Source organism: Elephas maximus, chromosome 2, assembly GCF_024166365.1.
Source record: "Elephas maximus indicus isolate mEleMax1 chromosome 2, mEleMax1 primary haplotype, whole genome shotgun sequence".
Classification (NCBI taxonomy): domain Eukaryota; kingdom Metazoa; phylum Chordata; class Mammalia; order Proboscidea; family Elephantidae; genus Elephas; species Elephas maximus.
The window spans coordinates 152,656,190-152,679,620 of record NC_064820.1 but is presented as its reverse complement, the minus strand read 5'-3'; the positions used below and the strand labels follow the sequence as shown (position 1 = coordinate 152,679,620).

At 42.1% G+C, this 23,431-nt stretch overlaps 1 protein-coding gene and 1 non-coding gene across 2 annotated transcripts in view; both read left to right on the top strand.

Annotated features, from left to right (window-relative positions):
• Nucleotides 1–690: 690 nt before the first annotated feature.
• Nucleotides 691–23,431, top strand: part of STING1 (stimulator of interferon response cGAMP interactor 1) — a 51,059-nt gene continuing 28,318 nt past the window's right edge. The window contains exon 1 of the mRNA XM_049873785.1: nt 691–817. The gene's annotated coding sequence lies outside the window, so the exon portion shown is untranslated. The remainder of the gene's footprint in view (nt 818–23,431) is intronic.
• Nucleotides 5,556–5,662, top strand: LOC126070785 (U6 spliceosomal RNA). Its single transcript, XR_007516305.1, has one exon. It is a non-coding gene; the product is annotated as a U6 spliceosomal RNA (small nuclear RNA).

The following is a 23,431-nucleotide window of genomic DNA, read 5'->3' as shown; positions in this document are numbered from 1 at the left end:
TCTTCAAGGTCACATATCTAAGAGTTGATCCTGTAGCCTATTTCTTTAATCATCATGCTATACGGGTCTGAGAGATGGCAGGGGCCACGGAAGACTTCTGGAGACGTTTCGGAGAGAGAATAGACAACAGACTCGATGACCATCGGGGTGTGAGTGTGATGTCGAGCGCTCTCTCAGGGATGATGCCCCGGTTTCTTGGGCGACTGGGAGAAGCGTGCAAAAACGCAGACTCTCCGGCAAAAGCACAGAGGTGTGAGGCAGAGTCATCCCAGTCAGCCGTCCCAGCTCCTGGGCGTTGACCGCTCTGGCAGGTCCAGACCTGCAGCCCAAAGAGCGCTGTGGCAGGAGCCGACAGTCCTGCCTCCTCTTTCCCGCCCTCACCCGGCGCGAGCCGAGAGGAACCGAGCGGGGCCGAGTGGGGCCGAGCACGACCGAAAAGAGCGAGCGGAGCCGTGGGAAGCCGAGCCGGATCGAGCAGGGCCGAGCAGGGCCGAACGGGTCCGGTAAGACAGCCGAGGTGGACAGCTGAGAGCAGTGCCATCTAGCGAACACCGGGGCCTTAGCGCTGAAGCCTGATGAAGTCCCCGCCGAGAGGCATGCCGGGAAAGTTTGCCGCCCCGGCCGGTCACCAAAGGGACGGGAGGAACGGTAGGGACTCGGCTGCGGTCTACGTCTAACTGGCCGCTGTCCAAACTGGGCTCAACGTGTACCCGATTGAGGGGCCCTCTAACTCCAGGGTCCAGGATGTCCGCTGTCACCGCGAGCCCTGCGGCCTAGCCTGGCTCTGCCTTTCCCACCCTCCAACCTGTGTCCTCAGGTAACAGCTGCGACCTTCATGGTCTCTCTCTCAGGCCCCTCAGAGCCCACATGGGATCCCTTCCTCACCTCCTGACACTCTTTTGGCTTTCCTCACCAGGTTTTGGCTCTCATAGCCAGTGCATTACCTGGTCCTGCTGATGCACCCCGCTACTCCACCCACTTCTCACTTCCCGTTTCCTAATTCAGGCCAGAAGAGGTCTGTCCCTCTTCAGCCCATTCTGTTATTACCAACATTGACGCTCTCCTTCAGTAGTCTCCCATTGCCTTTGGTATAAAGATCAAGCTCCTCAATCTGATTTTGCAGCTTTTTACAGCCTGCTGGCTGAAACCTCTAGACCATCTTTCATAGTGCCTTCCTTACACGTTGATCCACAGTCCACCTGCATCAGAATCACTGGTGGAGCTTGTTAAATGTGCAGATTCTGGGTCTCCACTCCAAGCCTACCAAATGGGAATCCCTGTGAGTGGCACCCCTTTCCCCCACAGTGTTTGAAACCCACTTCTTGCAGCTCCTCAAAAATGCCAGGGCTCTTCCCTCCCAGCCTGTACACAGGCTCCCCTTGCCTAGAGACAACACCTCCTCCACTTCCTTCATATTGAAGCTTAAAGGTCTAAAGCCCTGGGCTTACTCCTAAAACAGCACTTCATAAGTGGAGTTTCGCCTGCCCGCTTCTTTTTCTGTCCCCCTAGCCAGAACGTAAGCTTCCTATGGCAAGGGCTGTGTCTCTCTTATTCATGTAGGAAGGTGCCTGGCACAGAGAAGGGGCTCAATAAATATTTGTTGAGTTTAAATGGAATGAATGTCCAGGCATACTCCAAGCTCAAAGCACTTCTCAGACTAGTATTGGTGGGATAAGAGGAAAGAGGAACCTAGAATAAATCAGGCCTGGGGATGGAGGAGAGGGAGTGATTGAGAGGGTAGTGGGTCCTTCCAGTCCCCCTCAAGCTGCCACCCACAGGGGTCTGGTTTAGGGGCACACCTCCTCCCAAGGATGCCAAGGAGAGCCAGTGCCCATGTATTGACTTTTGTCTCTGTGGCCCTTGCTTTAGGGGTTTTGGGTCCCATCTGTGCCACCTGGGGCAGCTGGGGATGGCATCTTTGTATTCCAGTAGCACCTTGCCTCTCTTTGTTTCTTAATCCATCGAGGCAATCCCAAGCCCATGCCAAATAAATGACTTATTACAGCCTCAAAGAATGAAAGTCAGAAAGCCAGGCTCAGCCCACACAGGGAAGGTACTATAGGAAAACAACTAGCAGATGCCCTCTAGAGCCAACACAGACAACTATTGTGTCTGGGGCCTTCTCTGGATACAGAGTCAGGAGCCCCTACCTCTGCCCTCAAGGATATGTCTGCTTGGCTGGGGATTTGGGGCAAGGGCTTGAATTGGGTCTTAATTAGAATATCAGTGGTAATAGCAGCTATGATTCTTATTGAGTGCTTACCATGTGCCCAACAATGTTGTAAGCATTTGACATGCAGCCTTTCCCACTCCTCAAACAATCCCTTTGTAGATCAGGACACTGAGGCTCAGAGAGGTTAAGGTATTCCATGTACTTAAAGGGATGGGGGTCCCTGGGTGGCACAAACGGGTTTGCTCTCAACTATTAAAGATTAGCAGGTGAACTCACCCAGCAGTGCTGTGGAAGAAAGCCCTGGTGATCTGCTTCTGTAAAGATTGTTGTTGTTGTTATTGCTATTTAGCTGATTCTGACTCATGGTGACCCCGAGTATGCAGAGTAGACCTTACGGAACCAGATCCTGAGGACTTTTTTTTTTATTAACTTTTATTGAGCTTCAAGTGAACGTTTAAAATCAAGTCAGACTGTGACATATAAGTTTATATACACCTTACTCCGTACTCCCACTTGCTCTCCCCCTAATGAGTCAGCCCTTCCAGTCTCTCCTTTCGTGACAATTTTGCCAGCTTCCAACTCTCTCTATCCTCCCATCCCCCCTCCAGACAGGAGATGCCAACACAATCTCAAGTGTCCACCTGATATAATTAGCTCACTCTTCTTCAGCATCTCTCTCCTACCCACTGTCCAGTCCCTTTCATGTCTGCTGAGTTGTCTTCGGGGATGGTTCCTGTCCTGTGCCAACAGAAGGTTTGGGGACCATGACCACCGGGATTCTCCTGAGGACTATTTTTGGAGGTGCCTCTAGATGGGTTCAAACTGCCAACCTTTTGGCTAGTAGTGGAGCACTTGAAACTCTATGGAGCAGTTGTACTCTGTATTATATGGAGTTGCCATGAGTTGGACTCAATGACAATGGGTTTGGTTTGGTTTTTAAAGGGATGGGTATAAATCAGAGTGGGCAAGTCTGGAGGGGATGCACACTTGTTTGGGGGGCAAACAGTTTCTACAGTGCCTCAGCTGGAAGGACAGGTCCATGCCAGGGAGGGTCGTCAGTGATTGGGCAAGCCCTGATTGCCAGGCTCAGGTGCTTGTACTTGCTCTTCTAGGCTCCATAGCAACTACCCCTTTGCATGTGTTTCTATCTTAAGTTGCCCTGGATGGTTCACCTGGTTGGGCCTCTAGGTCCAGAGAGACAGCAGTCTCTTCCTCCTCCTCCTCCTTTTTACAGTCTGTGCCCATTCGTTCATTCATTCCTCAAAGCTGAGGGACTCCTCTGTGCTAGGCATTGTGATAGATTCTGAGATACAGTCATGAGCCAGATGGACAGGGTTGCCTCTGTCCTACTCCAGCTGGCCACCAGGTGTCACCAGTGCCGGCCACATGGCCTCTCGTGGGAGGAGAGAAGACCTGGATGGGGAACTGTGGACGAAAGAACTTGACCAGGCCTGTTCAGCCAGGCTGAATCAGAAGCAAGTTCCTCAACCCCTTCTCCCAACCCCCCTCAAAAGAAGCCCTCATGACTTCCTCAACAACCCAGCTTGCCTGAGACCTTGGGAAATCACAACTTCTGTCCACTCTGGAATGCTCTCTGCAGCCAGATACCCCACCATTCAGGCTTCTCCTAAACCTCTCCAGTACTCACGACTCAACTACTGAACAAGGCAGCCTGCATTATTAGAATGTTCTTCCTGGTGTAAAACCAAAATTTGACTCTCATTTTGACTTGTAGTTCTGCCTTCTGTGGTCATGAAGAACAAAGCTCTTCTGCCTCATAATCCTTCAGACATTTGAAGAGACTGCCCAGGTCCCCTGAGTTTGTTTGTTCATCCATTTGTTCATTCACTCATTCATGACTATTTACAGAGCATATACATCTGTCAGGCTCTGGAACCACAGCAGAGAGCAAGCAAAGTTGAGGCCTTTCCTCCCATGGCTAATAGCCTGTCCAAGAAACCAACAACCAAACCAACAGTAAAAATAAAGCAGATTCTGGCTGACCTGGAGTAGGAGGCAGGGCCCTCACCTATCCTGGGGCTCAGAAGACTTCCTGGGAAAGCTATGTATAAAGATTAGTCTGCTGTGGTCAGGCAAGGAGTGAGCAACTTCAATACTGTTCAGATATCAGTCCTTAAGAAAAACTGGAAGGGTTTTGCTGGTGCCCTGAGCTTGGGCTTGGAAACCCTGGAGGCATAGTGGTTAAGAGCTACGACTGCTAACCAAAAGGTTGGCAGTTCAAATCCACCAAGCACTTCTTGGAAACTCTATGGGGCAGTTCTACTCTGTCCTGTAGGGTTGCTATGAGTTGGAATTGTCTCGATGGCAACAGGTTTGGTTTTTTGGTTTGAGCTTGGGCTTAATCTGTTCATTGGGAAATGCAGCATCATTGGGAGGGGTGGGGTGTTTGGGGGACGGAAAGGATGGCAAGAGCCATCCAGGCAATGAGAGAGAGTATGGAGTGTCAGGGGTCTGACAAGGCCCAGTATTGCTGGAGAACCCAAGTGAGAAAGGAGCTATGGGGCCAGAGGCCCAAAACGAAGGAAGAGACACCTTCAGGGCCCTCCACACCTTCTGGACACCTGTGTCCAAAGTCCAGATCTGGTCTGATAAGGGGCCTGGGGGAGCCACAAGTCACCTTCCTTGATGCAGACACTAGATTCCCACTAACATAGCCCAGGAAGGCATTAGCCTTTTGATGGTGACTCAGAGTTTACTGTGGTCCTCTAAGGCCCTCACAGATTTTTCACTCAAAATGCTAAGAAGTCAGAGAATCCTCATGTAGGTTTTATACAGCTGAGCTAATAAACCTCAGACAGACCTTTATTCCCATTTTTCTCTATTTCCTTTTTTTCTCAAATTTGATTATATAAATAATGCATATTCATTTTAATTAAGTTTTAAAATATAATAACTAAAAAGAAAGTTTAAAATTAACCTGTATTATTGTATCTATTGCTGTGCAACAAATTACCCCAAAATATAGCAACTTAAAACAACAAAAATTTGTTATCTCACAGTTTCTCAGGTTCAGAAATTTTGAAGGCTTTTAGCTAGGTCATTCTTGTGAAATTCCCGTCAGGGTATCAGTCAGGGCTGCTGTCATTGAAAGGCTTGACTGGGCTGAGGGATTCACTCCTAAGGTAGCTGCTTCATACACCTGACAAGTTCTTCCTGGTTGTCGGTGGGGGGCCTTATAGTCTTCACTTGGACCTCTCTAGAAGGCTACTTGAATGTCCTTATGATGTGGCAGCTGGCTTCCCCCAGAGTGGGTGATCCAAGAAAGAGAGCAAGGAGGAAGCCACAATGCCTTTTTATCATCTAGTTACGTAAGTTACACATTATCACTTTCACCACATTATATTCCTTAAAACTAAATCTCATGCTCCCTTCGGCAGCACATATATTAAAATTAGAACAATATAGAGAAGATTAGCATGCTCCTTGCCCAAGGATGAGACCCAAATATGTGAAGTGTTCCATATTTTTATTGGGTAGAAGTAACAGGAAACCGGACACCTTTTTAAATCATGTGGTCTACCATGCCAGGAATGACAACTTGAAGCACCTTTTAAATCAGACACACCAAATCAACCAGTACAGCATTGTGAACATTTTAGTTTATGTACAACCAGATGTTTTTTATCATGCAAATATATGGATCTACTTTAAAAATAAAAAGGGGCCATGATATACATGCTATTTTATTTGATGTTTGAGTATGTAATTATGCACACGATATACAATTTTAAAGGTACAAAAGCACAAAAGGATATGCAGTTAAAAATGTATCTCTCTCCCTCAATGCCAGCCACTTAGTTCCCCTCCCGGAAATATACTACCACTGGCAGCTTCTTGCATATTACAAATACATACATACATATATATATACCATTTTGTTTCTACACCCACTATTCTGCAACTTGCTTCTTTTCATTTCACAATATATGTATCAGGTATTTCCATATCCGTACATATCTGTCAGTCAGTTCATTGTACTGTGGCGGCTTGCTTATTACTGTGATGCTGGACGCTATGCCACTGGTATTTTAAATACCAGCAGGGTCACCGATGGTGGACAGGTTTCGGAGGAGCTTCCAGGCTAAGGCAGACTAGGAAGAAGGACCTCGCAGTCTACTTCTGAAAAAACTGGCAAGTGAAAACTTCATGAATAGCAGCGGAACATTGTCTGGTATAGTGCCAGAGGATGAGACCCTCAGGTTGGAAGGCATTCAAAATACGACTGGGGAAGAACTGCCTCTTCTAAGTAAAGTCGACCTTAATGACACGGATGGAGTAAAGCTTTTGAGACCCTCATTTCCTGATGTGGCATGACTCAAAGTGAGAAGAATCAGCTGCAAACATTCATTAATAATTGGAATGTGGACTGTATGAAGTATGAATCTAGAAAAACTGGAAGTCATCAAAAGTGAAGTATGAGTACTTGAAGAGCAATATTCTGGGCATTGGTGAGCAGAAATGGACTGGTATTGGCCATTTTAAATGTGGCAATCATATGGTCTACTATGCTGGGAAGGACAGATTGAAGAGGAATGGTGTCGTATTCATCATTGAAAAGAACATTTCAAGATTTGTCCTGAATTGTAAAGGACCTATACAAAGAAAACTACAAAACACTACTGCAAGAAACCAAAAGAGATCTACATAAACGGAAAAACTTACCATGCTCTTGAAATAGGTAGACTCAACATTGTGAAAATGGCAATTCTACCCAAAGCGATTTACAAATACAATGCAATCCCGATCCAAATACCAACAACACTTTTGAAAGAGATGGAAAAACTTATCATTAACTTTATATGGAAAAGAAAGAAGCCCCGGATAAGTAAAGCACTATTGAAGAAGAAGAATAAAGTAGGAGGACTCACACTACCTGACCTCAGAAACTACTGCATAGCTATGGTAGTCAAAACAGCCTGGTACTGGTACAATGACAGACACATTGACCAATGGTACAGAATTGAGAACCCAGATGTAAATCCATCCACCTATGTTCACCTGATCTCCACCAAATGGAGAAAAGACAGTCTTTTTAACAAATGATGCTGGCAAAACTGGATGTCCACCTGCAGAAAAATGAAACAGGACCTATACCTCATGCCATATAAAAAAACTAATACAAAATGGATCAAGGACCTAAATATAAAGCCAAAAACAATGAAGTTCATAGAAGAAAAGTAGGATTAACACTAGAAGCCCTAATACATGGCATTAAGAAGATACAAACCACAACCAACAACACACAAATGCCAGGAGATAAACTAGATAACTGGGATCTTCTAAAAATTTAAAACTTATGCTTATCAAAAGACTTCACCAAAAGAGTAAAAAGAGAACCTACAGACTGGGAAAAAATTTTTGGCTATTACAAGTCAGACAAAGGTCTAATCTCTAAAATCTGCAAGGAAATCCAACACCTCTACAATAAAAAGACAAATAATCCAATTAAAAAATGAGCAAAGGAGATAAACACACACTTCACCAAAGAAGACATGCAAGCAGCCAACAAAAACATGAGGAAATGCTCCTGATCACTAGCCATTAGAGAAATGCAAATCAAAACCACAATGAGATACCATCTCACCCCAACATTACTGGCACGAATAAAAAAACAGGAAATAACAAATGTCGGAGAGGCTGTGGGGACATTGGAACTCTTACATACTGCTGGTGGGGATGCAAAATGATACAACCATTTTGGAAAATGATAAGGTGCTTCCTTAGAAAGCCAGAAATAGAAATACCATATGATCCAGCAATCCCACTCCTAGAAATATATCATAGAGAAATAAGAGTCATCACAGGAATAGACATATGCACACCCATGTTCATTTCAGCATTGTTCATAACACCAAAAAGATCAAACAACCTAGATGCCCCTCAAGAGATGGATAATCAAACTGTGGTACATACACACAATGGAGTATTATGCAACAATAAAGAACAACGATGAATCTGTGAAGCATCTCATAACATGGATGAATCTGGAGGACATTATGCTAAGTGAAATAAGTCAATCACAAAAGGACAAATATTGTATGAGACCACTACTGTAAAAACTCATGAGAAGGTTTACACACAAAAAGAAACAGTCTTTGATGGCTATGAGGGAGGGGAGGGGTGGGGAAGTGTCTTAGTTATCTACTGCTGCTATAACAGAAATACCACAAGTGAATGGCTTTAAGAAAGAGAAATTTATTTTCTTACAGTAAAGTAGGCTAAAAGTCCAAATTCAGGGTGTCAGCTCCCGGGGAAGGCTTTCTCTCTGTGTTGGTTCTGGAGGAAGGTCCTTGTCCTCAATCTTCCCCTGGTCAGGAGGCTTCTCAGGCACAGGGACCCTGGGTCCAAAGGATGCGCTCTGCTCCCGGCACTGCTTTCTTGGTGGTATGAGGTCCCCAACTCTCTGCTTGCTTCCCTTACAATCCCACCCTAATACTCTTAACAAAAAATTACAATCACAAAATGGGGGTCAACCACACAATACTGGGAATCATAGCCTAACCAAGTTGACACACATTTTTTGGAGGACATAATTCAATCCATGACAGGAAGGCAAAACAATAGATAAGCGGTAATAGATAAAGTGTAAGACAGTATACAATACCGGAGAAGCCAGCACAACTTGTACAAGGCAAGGTCCTGGTAGCTCCATAGACACATCCAAACTCCCTGAGGGACTGAATTGCTGGCCTGAGGGCTGTGGAGACCGTGGTCTCGGGGAACATCTAGCTCAATTGGCATAACATAGTTTATAAAGAAAATGTTTTGCGTTCTACTTTGGTGAGTAGCGTCTGGGGTTTTAAAAACCTGTGAGTGTCCAGCTGGGATACTCCACTGGTCTCACCCCTTCAGGAACAAGAAAGAATGAAGAAAACTAAAGATACATGGGTAAGATTAGTCCAAAGGACTAATGGACCACATCTATCATGGCCTTCACTAGACGGAGTCCAACTAGATGGTGCCCGGCTACCACCACTGACTGTTCTGACAAGGGTCAAAATAGAGGGTCCTGGACAGAGCTGGAGAAAAATGTAGAACAAAATTCTAACTCAAAAAGAAAGAACAGACTTGCTGGCCTAACAGAGACTGGAAAACCTTGAGAGTATGGCCCCCAGACACCCTTTCAGCTCAGTAATGAAGTAACTCCTGAGGTTCACCCTTTAGCCAAAGACTGGACAGGCCCATAAAACAAAATGAGACCAAAGGGGCACACCAGCCCAGGGACAGGGACTAGGAGGCAGGAGGGAACAGGAAAGCTGGTAGTAGGGAACAAAAGGTTGAAAAGGGATGGCGTTGGCATGTCATGGGGTTGTTAATGAATGTCGTAGAATAATGTGTGTACTGACTGTTTAATGAAAAACTAATTTGTTCTGTAAACCTCCATCTAAAGTACAATAAAAAATAAAAAAAAAAAAAGATCTACCCTCAAGTACAATACTGTCAGTGATGGGATAATATCCATACACCTATAAGGAAGACCAGTTAATATGATTATTATTCAAATATACGTACCAGCCACTAATAACAAAGACGAGAAACTTGAAGATTTCTGCCAGCTTCTGCAGTCTGAAATTGATCAAATATGCAATCAACATACATTGATAAAATGTAGAACAAAATTCAAATTCACACACACACACACAAAAAGACCAGGCTTGCTGGTCTGACAGAGACTGAAGAAACCCCAAGGGTATGGCCACCAGACACCCTTTTAACTCAGTACTGAAGTCATCCCTGAGATTCATCCTTCAGCCAAAGATTAGACAGGCCTATAGGACCAACAATAACACATGTGAGGGTCGTGTTTCACAGTTAAATCAGGTATATGAGACTAATGGGCACACCAGCCAAAAAGCAAAGATGAGAAGGCAGGAAGGGACAGGAAAACTGGACAAATGGAAACAGGGAAGCTGGGGTGGAGAAGGGAAAACTGTTGACACATCATGGGGTTGGGAACCAATGTCACAAAACAATTTGTGCATTAACTGTTTAATGAGAAGCTAATTTGCTCTGTAAACTTTCACCTAAATCACAATTTAAAAATGCGTCGATAATTACTAGTGATTGGAAAGTAAAAGTTGGAAATAGAGGCCTGGGAGTTGGAAAATATGGCCCTGGTGATAGGAACGATGCCAGAGATTGCATGATAGAATTTCACAACACCAATGACTTCTTCATTGCAAATACATTTTCAACAACATAAATGGTGACTATACACTTGGACCTTGCCAGATGGAATACACAGGAATGAAATTGACTGCCTATATGGAAAGAGATGATGGAAAAGCTCAATAACATCAGTCAGAACAAGGCCAGGGTCTGACTGAGGAACGAATCATCAATTGCTCATATGCAAGTTCAAGTTGAGGCTGAAGGAAATTGGGACAAGTCCATGAGAGCCAAAATATGACCTTGAGTATATTCCACCTGAATTTAGAGACCATTTCAAGAACAGATTTCATGCATTGAACACTAACGACCAAACACCAGACAAGTTGTGGAATGACATCATACATGAAGAAAGCAAAAGGTCATAAAAAAAAAAGGGAAGAAAGAAAGAAAAAATCAAAGTGGATGCTTTTGGAAGACACTCTGAAACTTGCTCTTGAATATAGAGTAACTGAAGCAAACAGAAGATATGATGAAGTAAAAGAACTGAACAGAAGATTTCAAAGGGCAGCTTGAGAAGACAAAGTAAAATATTATAATGAAGTGTGCAAAGACCTGAAGTTAGAAAACCAAAAGGGAAGAACATGCTCAGCATTTCTCAGGCTGAAAGAACTGAAGAAAAAATTCAAGCCTTGAGTTGCAATATTGAAGGATTCTGCAAGGAAAATATTGAATGATGCAGGAAGCATCAAAAGGTGGAAGGAATCCACAGAGCCACTGTACTAAAAAGAATTGGCTGATGTTCAGTCATTTCAGGAGGCAGCACAGGATCAAGAACTGAAGGTACTGAAGGAAGAAGTCCAAGCTGCACTGATGGAAATGGTGAAAAACAAGTCTCTAGGAATTGACAGAATACCAACTGAGATGTTTCAACAAATGGAGGCAGCACTGGAAGCACTCACTTGTCTATGTCCAGAAGTTTGGAAGACAGCTTCCTGGTCAACCAACTGGAAAAGATTCATATTTGTGCCTGTTTCAAAGAAAGGTGATCCAACAGAATGAGGAAATTATCAAACAATATCATTAACATCACACAAAAGTGAAATTTTGCTGAAGATCATTCAAAAGTGATTGCAGTAGTACATTGACAGGAAACTGCCAGAAGTTCAAGCCAGGTTCAGAAGAGGATGTGGAATGAGGAATATCACTGCTGATGTAAGATGGATCTTGGCTGAAAGCAGAGAATACCAGAAAGATATTTATCTGTGTTTTATTGACTATGCAAAGATATTCGACTGTGTGGATCATAACAAATTATGGATAACATTGTGAAGAATGGGAATTCCAGGACACTTAATTGTGCTCATGAGGAACCTGCACCTAGACAAAGAGGCAGTCGTTCAAACAGAACAAGAGGATACTGCGTGTTTTAAAATCAAGAAAAGTGTGTGTCAGGGTTATATCCTTTCTCGTTCTGTATGCTGAGCAGTTAATCCAAGAAGCTGGACTATATGAAGAAGAATGGGGCATCAGGATTGGAGGAAGACTCATTAACAATCTGCAATATGCAGATGACACAACCTCACTTGCTGAATGTGAAGAGGACTTGAAGCACTTACTGATGAAGAACAAAGACCACAGCCTTCAGTATGGATTACACCTCAACATAAAGAAAACAAAAATCCTCGAAACTGGACCAATAAGCAACATCATGATAAATGAGAAAAGATTGAAGTTGTCAAGGATTTCATTTTACTTGGATCCACAATGAACACCCATGGAAGCAGCGATCAAGAAATCAGACAATGCATTGGGTTGGGCAAATCTGCTGCAAAAGACCTCTTTAAAGTGTTGAAAAGCAAAGATGTCACTTTGAGGACTAAAGTGTGCCTGACCCAAGCCATGATGTTATCAATCCTCTCATATGCATGCAAAAGCTGGACAATGAACAAGGAAGACCGAAGAAGAATTGATCTGAATTACAGTGTTGGTGAAGAATATTGAAAATACCATGGACTGCCAGAAGGATGAACAAGCCTGTCTTGGAAGAAGTATAGCCAGAATGCTCCTTGGAAGCAAGGATGGCAAGAGTTCATCTCACGTACTTTGGATGCGTTATAAGAAGGGACCAGTCCCTGGAATAAGACATCATGCTTGGTAAGGTAGAGGGTCAACAAAAAACAGGAAGATCCTCAACAAGATGGACTGATAGTGGGTGCAATAATGAGCTTAAACATAGCAAATATTGTGAGGACGGCACAGAACCAGGCAGTGTTTGTTCTCTTGTACATAGAATTGCTCCGAGTTGGAACTGACTCGATGCACCCAACAACATATGGAACTGCTTCGTTTTTTTTAAAGAGCTGCAGAGTATCTCATTGAATGGGGAGGCACCATAGTTTGTTTAATGTGGGCTATTTTGTTACAGAGCATTGGTGGAAAAATTGTTAAGTGCTTGGCTGCTAACCAAAAGATTGATGGCTCTGTGGGAGAAAAGACCTGGCAATCTGCTCCTGTACAGATTACAACCTAAGAAACCCTATGGAGAAGTTCTGTCATATGGGTTTCTATGAGTCACAGTCAACTTGATGACACACAACAACAACAACATTTTGTAATCAGTTCTGTGGCTTAAACATGTACTACAAATGACTTTCAGTGTCAGCAAATCTAGTGCTACATTATAATTTGTTGTGGCTGCCCACCGTGCCGTTCTAGGGATATGCTGTCACTCACTGATCCCCTGATAGTTAACTGAGTTGTTTCCTAGTTTTTCATGATGGCTTCTAAAACAAAGAACATACATCTGGTATATCTGGTACACACATCTAAGGCATGTGTAATCTTCACCTAGAACTCCTACTTCTAGGAATCTGTCCTAATAATCAGAAAAGTAAATACACAAAGATTTGCATCCTTATGTTTGTTGCAGCATTATTTATAGCAGAGAAATACTGAAAATAAACTAAATGCCCAACAATGGACTACTGATTAAATCATAGTTCATTAATATATACAATGAAATAGTTGCGTCCGTTGGAAATTCTTATTTAGTTTTTTTTTTTTTAATTAACTTTTATTAAGCTTCAAGTGAACGTTTACAAATCCCATCAGTCTGTCACATATAAGTTTACATACATCTTACTCCGTACTCCCACTTGGCTCTCCCCCTCTTGAGTCAGCCCTTTCAGTCTCTCCTTTCGTGACAATTTTGCCGGCTTCCCTCTCTCTCTATTCTCCCATCCCCCCTCCAGACAAGAGTTGCCAACACAATCTCAAGTGTCCACCTGATATAAATAGCTCACTCTTCATCAGCGTCTCTCTCCCACCCGCTAACCAGTCCCTTTCATGTCTGATGAGTTGTCTTTGGGGATGGTTCCTGTCCTGTGCCAACAGAAGGTCTGGGGACCATGGCCGCCGGGATTCCTCTAGTCTCAGTCAGACCATTAAGTCTGGTCTTTTTATGAGAATTTGGGGTCTGCATCCCACTGATCTCCTGCTCCCTCAGGGGTCCTCTGCTGTGCTCCCTGTCAGGGCAGTCATCGATTGTGGCCGGGCACCAACTAGTTCTTCTGGTCTCAGGATGATGTAGGTCTCTGGTTCACGTGGCCCTTTCTGTCTCTTGGGCTCTTAGTTGTCGTGTGGCCTTTCCATAGGTTTTTTTTTTTTTTTTAATAACTTTTATTAAGCTTCAAGTGAACGTTTACAAATCCAATCAGTCTGTCACATATAAGTTTACATACATCTCACTCCCTACTCCCACTTGCTCTCCCCCTCTTGAGTCAGCCCTTTCAGTCTCTCCTTTCGTGACAATTTTGCCGGCTTCCCTCTCTCTCTATTCTCCCATCCCCCCTCCAGACAAGAGTTGCCAACACAATCTCAAGTGTCCACCTGATATCATTAGCTCACTCTTCATCAGCGTCTCTCTCCCACCCGCTAACCAGTCCCTTTCATGTCTGATGAGTTGTCTTCGGGGATGGTTCCTGTCCTGTGTCAACTGAAGGTCTGGGGAGCATGGCCGTCGGGATTCCTCCAGTCTCAGTCAGACCATTAAGTTTGGTCTTTTTATGAGAATTTGGGGTCTGTATCCCACTGATCTCCTGCTCCCTCAGGGGTCCTCTGCTGTGCTCCCTGTCAGGGCAGTCATCGATTGTGGCCGGGCACCAACTAGTTCTTCTGGTCTCAGGATGATGTAGGTCTCTGGTTCATGTGGCCCTTTCTGTCTCTTGGGCTCTTAGTTGTCGTGTGGCCTTGGTGTTCTTCATTTTCCTTTGCTCCAGGTGGGTTGAGACCAATTGCTGCATCTTAGATGGCCGCTTGTTAGCATTTAAGACTCCAGACGCCACATTTCAAAGTGGGATGCAGAATGATTTCATAATAGAATTATTTTGCCAATTGACTTAGAAGTCCCCGAAAACCATGTTCCCCAGACCCCCGCGCTTGCTCCGCTGACCTTTGAAGCATTCATTTTATCCCGGAAACTTCTTTGCTTTTGGTCCAGTCCAATTGAGCTGACCTTCCATGTATTGAGTGTTGTCTTTCCCTTCACCTAAAGCAGTTCTTATCTACTGATTAATCAATAAAAAACCCTATCCCACCCTCCCTCCCTCCCCCCCTCGTAACCACAAAAGTATGTGTTCTTCTCAGGTTTACTATTTCTCAAGATCTTATAATAGTGGTCTTATACAATATTTGTCCTTTTGCCTCTGACTAATTTCGCTCAGCATAATGCCTTCCAGGTTCCTCCATGTTATGAAATGTTTCACAGATTCGTCACTGTTCTTTATCGATGCATAGTATTCCATTGTGTGAATATACCACAATTTATTTACCCATTCATCTGTTGATGGACACCTTGGTTGCTTCCAACTTTTTGCTATTGTAAACTGAGCTGCAATAAACATGGGTGTGCATATATCTGTTTGTATGAAGGCTCTTGTTTCTCTAGGGTATATTCCGAGGAGTGGGATTTCTGGGTTGTATGGTAGTTCTATTTCTAACTGTTTAAGATAACGCCAGATGGATTTCCAAAGTGGTTGTACCATTTTACATTCCCACCAGCAGTGTATGAGAGTTCCAATCTCTCCGCAGCCTCTCCAACATTTATTATTTTGTGTTTTTTGGACTAATGCCAGCCTTGCTGCTGTGAGATGGAATCTCATCGTAGTTTTAATTTGCATTTCTCTAATGGCTAATGATCGAGAGCATTTTCTCATGTATCTGTTGGCTGCCTGAATATCTTCTTTAGTGAAATGTGTGTTCATATCCTTTGCCCACTTCTTGATTGGGTTGTTTGTCTTTTTGTGGTTGAGTTTTGACAGAATCATGTAGATTTTAGAGATCAGGCGCTGGTCGGAGATGTCATAGCTGAAAATTCTTTCCCAGTCTGTAGGTGGTCTTTTTACTCTTTTGGAGAAGTCTTTAGATGAGCATAGGTGTTTGATTTTTAGGAGCTCCCAGTTATCGGGTTTCTCTTCATCATTTTTGGTAATGTTTTGTATTCTGTTTATACCTTGTATTAGGGCTCCTAGGGTTGTCCCAATTTTTTCTTCCATGATCTTTATCGTTTTAGTCTTTATGTTTAGGTCTTTGATCCACTTGGAGTTAGTTTTTGTGCATGGTGTGAGGTATGTGTCCTGTTTCATTTTTTTGCAAATGGATATCCAGTTATGCCAGCACCATTTGTTAAAAAGGCTATCTTTTCCCCAGTTAATTGACACTGGTCCTTTGTCAAATATCAGCTGCTCATACGTGGATGGATCTATGTCTGGGTTCTCAATTCTGTTCCATTGGTCTATGTGTCTGTTGTTGTACCAATACCAGGCTGTTTTGACTACTGTGGCTGTATAGTAGGTTCTGAAGTCAGGTAGGGTGAGGCCTCCCACTTTCTTCTTCTTTTTCAGTAGTGCTTTGCTTATCCGGGGCTTCTTTCCCTTCCATATGAAATTGGTGATTTGTTTCTCTATCCCCTTAAAATATGACATTGGAATTTGGATCAGAAGTGCGTTAAATGTATAGATGGCTTTTGGTAGAATAGACATTTTTACTATGTTAAGTGTTCCTATCCATGAGCAAGGTATGTTTTTCCACTTAAGTATGTCCTTTTGAATTTCTTGTAGTAGAGCTTTGTAGTTTTCTTTGTATAGGTCTTTTACATCCTTGGTAAGATTTATTCCTAAGTATCTTATCTTCTTGGGGGCTACTGTGAATGGTATTGATTTGGTTATTTCCTCTTCGGTGTTCTTTTTGTTGATGTAGAGGAATCCAAGTGATTTTTGTATGTTTATTTTATAACCTGAGACTCTGCCAAACTCTTCTATTAGTTTCACTAGTTTTCTGGAGGATTCCTTAGGGTTTTCTGTGTATATAATCATGTCATCTGCAAATAGTGATAACTTTACTTCTTCTTTGCCAATCCGGATACCTTTTATTTCTTTGTCTAGCCTAATTGCCCTGGCTAGGACTTCTAGCACAATGTTGAATAAGAGCAGTGATAAAGGGCATCCTTGTCTGGTTCCCGTTCTCAAGGGAAATGCTTTCAGGTTCTCTCCATTTAGAGTGATATTGGCTGTTGGCTTTGCATAGATGCCCTTTATTATGTTGAGGAATTTTCCTTCAATTCCTATTTTGGTGAGAGTTTTTATCATGAATGGGTGTTGGACTTTGTCAAATGCCTTTTCTGCATCAATTGATGAGATCATCTGGTTTTTGTCTTTTGTTTTATTTATGTGATGGATTACATTAATGGTTTTTCTGATATTAAACCAGCCTTGCATACCTGGTATAAATCCCACTTGATCAGGGTGAATTATTTTTTTGATGTGTTGTTGGATTCTATTGGCTAGAATTTTGTTGAGGATTTTTGCATCAATGTTCATGAGGGATATAGGTCTATAATTTTCTTTTTTTGTAATGTCTTTACCTGGTTTTGGTATCAGGGAGATGGTGGCTTCATAGAATGAGTTGGGTAGTATTCCGTCATTTTCTATGCTTTGGAATACCTTTAGTAGTAGTGGTGTTAACTCTTCTCTGAAAGTTTGGTAGAACTCTGCAGTGAAGCCGTCCGGTCCAGGGCTTTTTTTTGTTGGGAGTTTTTTGATTACCGTTTCAATCTCTTTTTTTGTTATGGGTCTATTTAGTTGTTCTACTTCTGAATGTGTTAGTTTAGGTAGGTAGTGTTTTTCCAGGAATTCATCCATTTCTTCTAGGTTTTCAAATTTGTTAGAGTACAATTTTTCATAATAATCTGAAATGATTCTTTTAATTTCATTTGGTTCTGTTGTGATGTGGTCCTTCTCATTTCTTATTCGGGTTATTTGTTTCCTTTCCTGTATTTCTTTAGTCAGTCTAGCCAATGGTTTATCAATTTTTTCAAAGAACCAGCTTTTGGCTTTGTTAATTCTTTCAATTGTTTTTGTGTTCTCTAATTCATTTAGTTCAGCTCTAATTTTTATTATTTGTTTTCTTCTGGTGCCTGATGGATTCTTTTGTTGCTCAGTTTCTATTTGTTCAAGTTGTAGGGACAGTTCTCTGATTTTGGCTCTTTCTTCTTTTTGTATGTGTGCATTTATTGATATAAATTGGCCTCTGAGCACTGCTTTTGCTGTGTCCCAGAGGTTTTGATAGGAAGTATTTTCATTCTCGTTGCTTTCTATGAATTTCCTTATTCCCTCCTTGATGTCTTCTATAACCCAGTCTTTTTTCAGGAGGGTATTGTTCATTTTCCAAGTATTTGATTTCTTTTCCCTAGTTTTTCTGTTATTGATCTCTAGTTTTATTGCCTTGTGGTCTGAGAAGATGCTTTGTAATATTTCGATGTTTTGGACTCTGCAAAGGTTTGTTTTATGACCTAATATGTGGTCTATTCTAGAGAATGTTCCATGTGCGCTAGAAAAAAAAGTATATTTTGCAGCAGTTGGGTGGAGAGTTCTGTATAAGTCAATGAGGTCAAGTCGGTTGATTGTTGTAATTAGATCTTCCGTGTCTCTGTTGAGCTTCTTACTGGATGTCCTGTCCTTCTCCGAAAGTGGTGTGTTGAAGTCTCCTACTATAATTGTGGAGGTATCTATCTCGCTTTTCAATTCTGTTAAAATTTGATTTATGTATCTTGCAGCCCTGTCATTGGGTGCATAAATATTTAATATGGTTATGTCTTCCTGATCACTTGTCCCTTTTATCATTATATAGTGTCCTTCTTTATCCTTTGTGGTGGATTTAAGTCTAAAGTCTATTTTGTCCGAAATTAATATTGCTACTCCTCTTCTTTTTTGCTTATTGTTTGCTTGATATACTTCTTTCCATCCTTTGAGTTTTAGTTTGTTTGTGTCTCTAAGTCTAAGGTGTGTCTCTTGTAGGCAGCATATAGATGGATCGTGTTTCTTTATCCAGTCTGTGACTCTCTGTCTCTTTATTGGTGCATTTAGTCCATTTACATTCAGGGTAATTATAGATAAATAAGTTTTTAGTGCTGTCATTTTGATGGCTTTTTATGTGTGTTGTTGACAATTTCATTTTTCCACATACTTTTTTGTGCTGAGGCGTTTTTCTTAGTAAATTGTGAGATCCTCATTTTCATAGTGCTTGACTTTATGTTAGTTGAGTCGTTACGTTTTTCTTGGTTTTTATCTTGAGTTATAGAGTTGTTATACCTTTTTGTGGTTACCTTATTATTTACCCCTATTTTTCTAAGTAAAAACCTAACTTGTATTGTTCTATATCGCCTTGTATCACTCTCCATATGGCAGTTTAATGCCTCCTGTATTTAGTCCCTCTTTTTGATTATTGTGATCTTTTACCTATTGACTTCCATGATTCCCTGTTATGTGTATTTATTTTTTTTTAATTAATCTTAATTTGTTTGTTTTTGTGATTTCCCTATTTGAGTTGATATCAGGACGTTCTGTTTTGTGACCTTGTGTTGTGCTGGTATCTGATATTATTGGTTCTCTGACCAAACAATATCCTCTAGTATTTCCTGTAGCTTTGGTTTGGTTTTTGCAAATTCTCTAAACTTGTGTTTGTCTGTAAACATCTTAATTTCACCTTCGTATTTCAGAGAGAGTTTTGCTGGATATATGATCCTTGGCTGGCAGTTTTTCTCCTTCAGTGTTCTGTATATGTCGTCCCATTCCCTTCTTGCCTGCATGGTTTCTGCTGAGTAGTCAGAACATATTCTTATTGATTCTCCCTTGAAGGAAACCTTTCTTTTCTCCCTGGCTGCTTTTAAAATTTTCTGTTTATCTTTGGTTTTGGTGAGTTTGATGATATTATGTCTTGGTGTTTTTCTTTTTGGATCAATCTTAAATGGGGTTCGATGAGCATCTTGGATAGCTATCCTTTCGTCTTTCATGATGTCAGGGAAGTTTTCTGTCAGGAGTTCTTCAACTATTTTCTCTGTGTTTTCTGTCCCCCCTCCCTGTTCTGGGACTCCAATCACCCGCAGGTTATCCTTCTTGATAGAGTCCCACATAATTCTTAGGGTTTCTTCATTTTTTTTAATTCTTTTATCTGATTTTTTTTCAGCTATGTTGGAGTTGATTCCCTGGTCCTCCAGATGTCCCAGTCTGCATTCTAATTGCTCGAGTCTGCTCCTCTGACTTCCTATTGCGTTGTCTAATTCTGTAATTTTATTATTAATCTTTTGGATTTCTACATGCTGTCTCTCTATGGATTCTTGCAACTTATTAATTTTTCCAGTATGTTCTTGAATAATCTTTTTGAGTTCTTCAACAGTTTTATCAGTGTGTTCCTTGGCTTTTTCTGCAGTTATCCTAATTTTCATTTGTGATATCATTAAGCATTCTGTAAAGTAGTTTTTTATATTCTGTATCTGATAATTCCAAGATTGTATCTTCATTTGGGAAAGATTTTGATTCTTTTGTTTGGGGGGTTGGAGAAGCTGTCATGGTCTGCTTCTTTAAGTGGTTTGATATGGATTGTTGTCTCCGAGTCATCACTGGGAAACTAGTTTTTCCAGAAAATCCACTAAAAAAAAAAATGCAGTCAGGTCCCTATCAGAGTTCTCCCTCTGGCTCAGGCTATTCAGATGTTAATGAAGCCGCCTGGGGAGGGTGGGGGAGGGAACAGAGAGATAGGAGAGTAGCTCCTCAGAATATAGCCAGAGTTGCTTGTCTTGCTTGTAATGACTATTATATCTGAGATTCCCGCGGGCGCGTCGCCTATGTGTGCTGGCTGTGTAGAGATTGCCCCCGGGGGGTCTGGCCCGCTGGAGTCACGGTCAGATCCTCCGCTTCCAGCCCCACGCCCAGCGTCAAGGCTCCCCTACTGGGACGGTGCACTCTCGACTCCAAAATCAGTCGCTGCCTCCCGGGGACTTTTCGTCCCTCCAGCCACGTGGCCGTGCCGCCCCCGAGAACCAGTTGGGCCTCCTCCCGGGGTTAGTTCAGATGGGTTGAGCAGCTCCCCGTGCTTGTGCCGTGACCGAGTGTCCCGACTGGGACGCTGTTCTCCCCGCTCCAATACCAGTCGCTGCCTCCCGGGGACTTTTCCTACCGGCTGCGTCCCACGCCGCCCGTGCGACCCGGCTGGGCCCCTTCCCGGGGTTAGTTCAGGGGAGTGGAGCAACTCTCCGTGTTTATGCCGTACCTGCGTCCAGTCCAAATCCCTGCAGGACGGTTCCCCCGCTCGGACATTGCTCTTTCTGCTCCAAGACCAGTTACTGCCTCCCGGGGACTTCTCCTACCGGCTGCGTCCCACGCTGCCCGTGGAACCGGCTGGTCCCCCTCCCGGGGTTAGTTCAGGGGGGTGGAGCAGGTCTCTGTGCTTGTGCCGTACCTGACTGGTACGCTGGCTCCAGGCTCTGGAAACAATCGCTGCTTCCCTGTATTAGTTCGTTCTCCGTCTCCAAATCTGTGCTTGTTGCCCAGGGTTCGCAGACTGTTATGTATGTGATTGATTCACTTGTTTTTCCGTGTCTTTATTGTAAGAGGGATCCGAGGTAGCGTCTGCCTAGTCCGCCATCTTGGCTCCGCCATTTAGTTTTATTTTATTCTAGAAATTTTATTGTGATAGAATGTATTTAACAAATTTTCTGTTTTAGTTATTTTTAAGTGTACAATTTAGTGGCCTTAATTATATTCACTATTTTTTATGTTGTACAATCATCACTACTATTTCCCAAACTTTTCCATTACCCAAATGCAGTTTTATTTTTACTGACCTGCAAATATGTCTATGATGTGTTTCTTATTTAAAATTAAAAAGCAGTTAACAAAACTGTAGAAATAATGTAATTAAGAAACAAGTCCATTTACAATAACATCAAAGAGAATAAAATACTTAGAACTAAATTTAACAGAAGTACAAAACTTACACTCTGAAAATTACAAAAATTGTTGAAAGAAATTAAAGAATGTCCAAATAAATATAAAGACATCTCATGTTCGTTGATTAGAAGACTTAATATTGCTGAGATTATAATACTCCCCAAATTGATCTATGAATTCAACGCAATCCCCATGAAAATTTTAGCTGGCTTCTTTGCAGAAATTGACAAGCTGAGACTAAAAATCAAGCTAATGAGGGACCCAAAATAGCCAAAAACAAACTTGAAAAATAAGCACAAGGTTGGAGGACTCACACTCCCCGGTTTCATAACTTACTACAAAGCTACAGTAACTAAGACAGTGAGGCACTGACATGAGGCTAGACATATAGATCAATGGAATAGAATTGAGAATCCAGAAATAAACCCTCACATTTATGGCCAACTGATTTTGATAAGGGTGCCAAAACAATTCAATGAGGGAGAGATGGTCTTTTTAACAGATGGCGCTGGGATGGCTCCATATTCACATGCAAAAGAAACCTGAACCCCTAACTCACACCATATACAAAAACTTAACTCGAAATCAATCAAACACCTAAAAGTAAAAGCTAAAATGATAAATCTTTTAGAAGAAAACATAGGCATAAATCTTTGTGACCTTGATTAAGCAATGGTTTCTTAGCAAAAGTGATAAAATAAGAAAGTGGGTAAATTGGTCTTCATAAAAATTAGAAATTTTTGTGTGTTAAAAGACATAATGAGAGTGGTGTCAGGGGTCTTAAAAGCCTGTGAATGGCCATCTAGGATACTCCACTGGCCTTGCCCTTTGGGAGCAAGGGAGAATGAAGAAAACTAAAGATACAAGGGAAAGATTAGTTCAAAAGACTAATGGACCACATCTACCATGCTCTCCATGAGACTGAGCCCAATACAACTAGATGGTGCCCAGCTACCACCACTGACTGCTCTGACAGGGATCATAATAGAGGGTCCCAGACAGAGCTGGAGAAAAATGTAGAACAAAATTCTAACTCAAAAAGAAAGACCAGACATGCTGACCTGACAGAGACTGGAGAAACCCTGAGAATATGGCCCCCAGACACCCTTTCAGCTCAGTAATGAAGTAACTCCTGAAGTTCACACTTCAGCCAAAGAGTGGACGGGCCCATAAAATAAAATGAGACTAAAGAGGCACACCAGCCCTAGCGCAAGAACTAGAAGGCAGGAGCAGACAGGAAAGTTGGTAATAGGGAATCCAAGGTTGAGAAGGGAAAGTGTTGACATGTCGTGCGGTTGTTAACCAATGTCATAAAACAATATGTGTACTGTTTAATGAGAAACTAGTTTGTTCTGTAAACCTTCATCTAAAGTACAATAAAAAAAGAAGAAGAAAAAAAAAAAGACAATGATTGAAGGTGTCTTTGAAAAATTCCCAACAACAACAATAAAAATTCCAGGAGGTTTCACTGGGAAATTTTACCAACCATTCAGAGGAGAGTTGACATCAATTCCACTCAAACTCTTCCAAAACATAGAAGAAGAAGGAATTCCCCAAACTCATTCTATGAAGCCAGCAACACCCTGGTACCAAAACCAGGTAAAGACATAATTTAAAAAAGACAATTACATACCAATATCCCTCATGAATATAGATGCAAAAATTCTCAACAAAATTTTAGTGAACAGAATTCAACAACATATTAAGAAAACCATACATCATGATCAAGAAGAATTTATGCCAGGAATGCAAGGGTTGTTCAACATTAAAAAATCAATCAATATAATTCACCACACAATAAAACAAAGGAAAAGAATCACATTATCATCTGAATTGGTGCAGA